Consider the following 5,907-nt stretch of genomic DNA (forward strand, 5'->3'; position numbering starts at 1 on the left):
GCAGCAGATCTTTGATTCAACAATGTCAACCTTATATTGCTTGAGACCTCTGTGAATAACAAATATTTATAGTTTTTTGATAGTTTGGATTCTTGGCTTGATTTAGCAGATCAGCTGTGAACATTGACTTTGAAATCACATAAATGTCATGGTACCCGAACGAATCCTCGCATGACATTTCTTCGTAGCACAATTTTTCGTCCGCATTTCTTCGTCTACAAATCTTCGTCGGTGCATTTATTTGTCCCTCTTACTCTTGCATATATTTGCGTTGAAGAAGAAATGCGAGCCGATTTTCATATACCCTGATGCGAGACAGAGTAATGCGATACGAATAAATGCCCTGACGAAGATTTGCAGACGAAGAATTGCGATACGAAGAAATGCCGCATATTTACGTCTGGACAACGAGTTGCGGGGAAAAGTGCTGATTTTGTCGCAGTTTTAGGAGTCGGTGATTAGGCTGGTTTTTTGGGTTACTTTTTCGCTCCGATTCCTGTATTTCATAGTGTTTGGCTTTTGAATATTTTAGTTCTTTCAGAGAAATATTACTTGCCTTACAGATTTTGTAAAAATGTTTCAATTTTTATAAGCCGAACGTTAGAGTCCTAAAACAATACATCAGTACTACTATTATTGTAAACAAACAAACGGAGCACCACTTGGGCTCTCCACTTGGCTCTGTTCCAAGGCCTTTTTCGAGTTCATCTGGAGGTTTTCGTACTCGTGTACTCGTGTACGTTTTGTTGGATGTCTTAAATCTCTTGTGATTGACTTATAGCATATTAAAGAAGCATGTTGACTGAAAACAATCCCAAGTATCCAGGAGGAGGCTAAGAGAGGTCCTGATCGTCCTGAGCAAGATCAAGTTGAAGTTATGAAATGTTGGTTGATAAACGCAGGTTGATCTGGCTCACTTATCAGCAATAAAAGTAAAATTAAAAGAGCTTATTGGCTAAAAACAAGCCATATTATTGCAGGAGATCAATACTGAAGAGTACGCCGAGCAGTATCAAGCCAGAAAATGTTTGCTGATGATGATTGCATATTGTCTATTGATGTATTGGGATGAATAATTAATTATAACTTATAACAGCAAGATTATAACTATGAAGCGCTGACTATGAAGTGAAAAAATCTAGAATGAGCGAACTCAGGCAGCTTTACTTTGCTATGCAGATGGTAATGTGCATTACTCAAGTGTCTGGCAAATGAAACTTTGCATTTCTTGAAAAAGGATTTCAGTAAAATTGTGAATGTGACAAGCCATGCAACGATATGATCATATAATACGTGTTAATAGTCATTCGTGACAATGATCTTTGGTCCAATATACAATAGCAAAGCTCTCAGCGCTTCTTTCTGTGGATGGCCAGAAGTGTGACTCAGGATTTAGAAGTATTAGTCTTCTTCACAGGGATGTTATAAAATGTACTGGAGGGTTATCTTCCAGCAAGGAACTTTATTTTGAGTTGGTATGAGATGTAGGCACAAGAACTTAGGTGCTTAGTGCCTATAGTTAGTAGTTGTGTAGGTTTAGTTTGGTCAGGTTAGATTAGGTTATGCTAGTTTTTAGTTAATTTGCCAGGTGTCCATAAAAAATGTGACCAGGGCGGTGTTTCACGGGATGCTGCTACCACGCTGCTATCCAATTGCACGAACTGACGTCACACTTGTGGTAGTGTTGGAGCAATGGGCCTGTTGATGTTTCCATGGAAACCCAATTTGACACGTGTATAAGCAGCGTGCTGCTATCACTGGTGAAACAGGGCCCTGACTAACCTAACCTAACCTCAATCATCACACATATTTGCAATCTACTCATAGCAGAAGCACCCAGTTATATGATAGATACTCACCATGACTCAATCTTACCTGCTAACAACTTAAAAACAGCTCGCGTCAAGCCGTTGCCAAGTTAGCTCACCTTTGCCAAGCCGCATCCATGGAAACAGCCAAATGAGGAACTGGCTCATTGGGTGGCTGGTGTCAGTCTGTGCATTGAAAGTGTTTCTTCTCTGAAGCTGCTCTGCACTGCTGTATTGCCATGTTAGATGCTCAGAAAATGTGGGAAATGATAATTGAGATACTTTAGTGCTTTGTTCATGCTCCAGACATCAACAAGTACAAATTCTGCAGGGTACACCTATGAGCTAGGTGAGTATTTTATGTGAATGTGATGTTTGACTGTAGTAAATACACAAACAAACACAGGGTCACAGTTATATTCAATCTCCACATAAACACAACAAAAACGCCCAAAGCCTCACTCCGCGAGCACACCACAAATAACGCAAGCCTTTGCAGGCACCAAAATGCTTTGATTTACAGGATAGGTATACTTTTTATATCCTTTATCCTCTGGGATCTTGCTGCCAAGTTGAAGTAAGATGACTGAACTTCAGTATTTATCAACCTTTTCTTCTTATAGCCACTGCTATACGAGAATGACTAAATGCTTGGTTTGATTGATTAACTGCCTTGAAAATTTAATGATCGATCTTCAATTCTCAATGAAGGCACAAATAAAATAGTTTCCTCTCCTCTTGGAATACACAAAACAAAATATTTAATAACTTCTTAGTGGATGGACGAGAGCCTGATGCATGTTCGCTTCATATTTTGTAACAAAAGCGCAAAAACTGCAATATAACAGCACTATATGTTTCTGGACAAAATGCAGCGGCAGTAAAACCTTCCCTGATGGCATTCATTCTTAGCCAAATGTAATGACAAAAATATTTTGTAGTAACTATTAAATTCCGGCTAAAAACAGTGCACGGTTTGAAAAAGAATCATTCCAATGACGGTCCATTCTTGCGGTCCAGAAATCGCCACTATTTCCGGCCTCTCCAACGCAACTCGTTGTCCAGACGTAAATATGCAGAAATGCCATAAGAAGAATTATCCTGGAATTCTTTATTGGCTATCATATATTGACCTTGATAAGATAAACGTATCATTCGCGCAATATTTGTCGCACTTTGATACCAAACTATTGCTTCCAAATGCCGACGTAAAGAAAACCTTTATGTGACGTCATAGAAGCAGCGGAGTTCCCAAAAAGTAAACAAAAATAAAAGTCTTATATCTCGAAAACGGGTGAATATTTTCCGGTAAAATTTGGTAGATGTTCATTTCCGCTCTTTGTGATTCACGCTACATCACTTTTATGCCAATTCATTAACTTTTTTGAAGGTGGGAGGGTCCCTTTAAGCCCCAACTCACTGAAATTACTCGACAATTCATGGTAGAGCATTGGCAGGTCGGGTAGGCTGAACAGCTCAGAACCATGGTAATTTCGAAATTCAACAAAAGTTAGTTGGCCTTTGATATTATTTTTTGTCCTTTAATTTTAAATTTTGATTGTGAAAAATCAATTTTGTCTATGAACAATCCTTGCAACTTTAGATATATAATTTTTGAAATGGCGGAGATAGCCAACAATTTATTTTCGTTAATGCTTCGCAGATTCATACATGGCGTGCTCTCTGATCATAAATCAAAAATATATATACAAATAATAAAACTCATTGGAATTTGTTGCTTAGTTCTCTTTTTTAGACTTAAGGGGTCAGCTGAAAATAGTGGTCAAAATACCTTAGTGTTGTAATTTCGAACCGGTTTTACCTAGTTCTCTATATAACGTGGCCATGTGCTGCGGGCGACGCGGCATTCAGCAGAATGGATTCCCAAGAAAAATATAATGTTCAGAGACTCACGTCAGTAAAATCGTTCGCTCTATTTCATGAATGAAATTTCGCAAAAATTTTAATGAAACCATACATAAGCAGCCAACAGCATAAAATGAACATAACTGTTGCGCTAGATTTGTCAAAATATTGCTGCCATTGACCTCTATTAGTACCTAGACGGCCCACTCGCGCGGCGCCACCAGCGCCGAGTCGTTCCCGCATGGAGGCTCACTAGCGCCACCTGGAAGTGGTCAGAAGTTCCCGACCGCCACAGTCGGCGATGCTGGGTGGCACTTTTCTAAATGCGATTTAAGCGGAAAATATCGTGTTCATGGTACATTTAACACTTTTCTTAAACGAAATCATGCTTTTCTCATATGACATCAGGCTCGTTTTTTTCAGCATGACGGTTACAATGGTGATAAGGCGCACCGGAGCAACACCGGAGGGGCGGCGGAATCTGCCTCCCCACCTACTTGACTTCCGCGAATATCTTGAAAACGGCGGCATGCATCCCATGGCGAACCTGGCATGCATGCGCACAATTAAATAGCACGTCTTGTGTGCGACTTTTGACCCCCTAGCCCAAAAGGTCAAGTCCCGAGGTGAGGTACCAAGTCCGAAACATGCGCAGTGCGCACCTTCACAACTCAAGGACCTTTTCATTTTTTTTTTGGTCAGGTCAAAGGTCAGGTCACCAGAGGTCACCAAAAGAAAAATGTTGCTTATTTCAACATTTTGGAAACTGCCAACGTCTAACTCGGAGCGGGAACCGATAGAGCTACAGCGCCGCGAAAAAGCGCATTGGATATAGCTCTTTAAACGCTCTTTCGCCAACATATCCTCAGACAGGGGCGTCGACGCGTAAGGAAAACTGGTCCGACTTTTTCTCGGGGGGCCCCCACCGGTGGGGGCCCCCAGGTGTTAGGTTAGGTTAGGTTAGGCAGGGGCCCCCGTGGCCGCAGCTGGGCCCCCGAGAGCCCCAACAGGGGCCCCCGCGGCCACAGCAGGGCCCCCGCGAGCCACAGCAGGGCACCGCCTAGTCGAAAAAGTGGTCCGACTAGTCGGAAAAGTCGGACCGGTGTCGACGTCCCTGTCCTCAGAGTTGACCTCAGGTCATGACCTTTTGAGATATCTGCGGAAAACCGCAGAGAGGTGTTCAAACACCCCCCCCCCCCCCGGCCCAGCGCGGGTTAACACGCGCAGTGGAACTGGGTTGCAAGCACTACCTACGCCCAGTGGAGGGGGGGGGGCGGGGAGTCGCCCCCTAAGATCTCAGCTCCCACTGGAGCTAGAAAGACGAAATTTGGATGGTAGGTGGGGGCCCTAGGGAACTCTGTTGTATGCGAATTTCATGACCCTAGGTCAATATCTTCAAGGCAAAATGAGGTCAAATGTGGTCAAATATGAGCGACTTTTTTGCGTTTACACGCCGATAACTCAAAAAGTTACCGGCCGATTTTCTTTCTTTTTTCACTATACGAAAGAACATACATTTGTGAGAATGTATGATGAATTTTCTAGTAAATCCAACAATAAATATGGCAGTTAGAAGCCTGCTAACCCAGTAAACATGCCAACGTCGGATGGGAAAAAATGAAAACTGCTATTTTGGCGCCGGCAACAATCTCCAACTATCTCAAGCACACAGAATCGTGATTTCATGCACTCCCCAAGGTTCGATGCGTCACTTTTGCAATGTTGACCTTGCGTGACGTCATATATGACGTCATTAGGGTCATATTGGTTTTTCGTTAATAACTCCCGATCAAATTGAGCTAGCGAGTCGGGAAGGCCACCAACGGACTCAGGAAGACTTGCCGTATCGAATGTTATACGACCTTACCTCCTTCGACATATTCCGTGACCTGGGAGCGCTGACCCGACCGTGACCTGAGGTCAACAACACCCTAAATTGACCTCACCCAAACAAAAAGTATATCATTCGACACGCCTGAGCGAGGCAAACACGATGCTGCCAACATCGCGGCTCTGCAGCGGTATTTTGCGAAGTTATTCGCCAAAAACGGAACCATACCTTGGGACCTTGGCGACCTTGACCTCAGAGGCTACCGGTGACCTAGGACCTTCAAATCGGGTATCGATCTCTGCGTCTCGTAACGGCGCATACGCTCGTTTTTCCGCGACGCGCTAGCTCCACCAGGGTGAAATGGCGAGGGGGGTCGTACCCGTCCCCCCCCGGCCGGCGGGT

At 43.4% G+C, this 5,907-nt stretch overlaps 1 long non-coding RNA gene across 1 annotated transcript; it reads left to right on the forward strand.

Annotated features, from left to right (window-relative positions):
- Positions 1-436: 436 nt before the first annotated feature.
- LOC122389074 lies at positions 437-1,349 on the forward strand. The gene is made up of 2 exons (XR_006257906.1): positions 437-736; positions 981-1,349. It is a non-coding gene; the product is annotated as an uncharacterized LOC122389074 (long non-coding RNA).
- Positions 1,350-5,907: the final 4,558 nt, after the last annotated feature.

The sequence above is a fragment of the Amphibalanus amphitrite genome, unplaced genomic scaffold (assembly GCF_019059575.1).
Source record: "Amphibalanus amphitrite isolate SeventyFive unplaced genomic scaffold, NRLGWU_Aamphi_draft 000343F_arrow, whole genome shotgun sequence".
NCBI classification, from domain to species: Eukaryota; Metazoa; Arthropoda; class Thecostraca; order Balanomorpha; family Balanidae; genus Amphibalanus; species Amphibalanus amphitrite.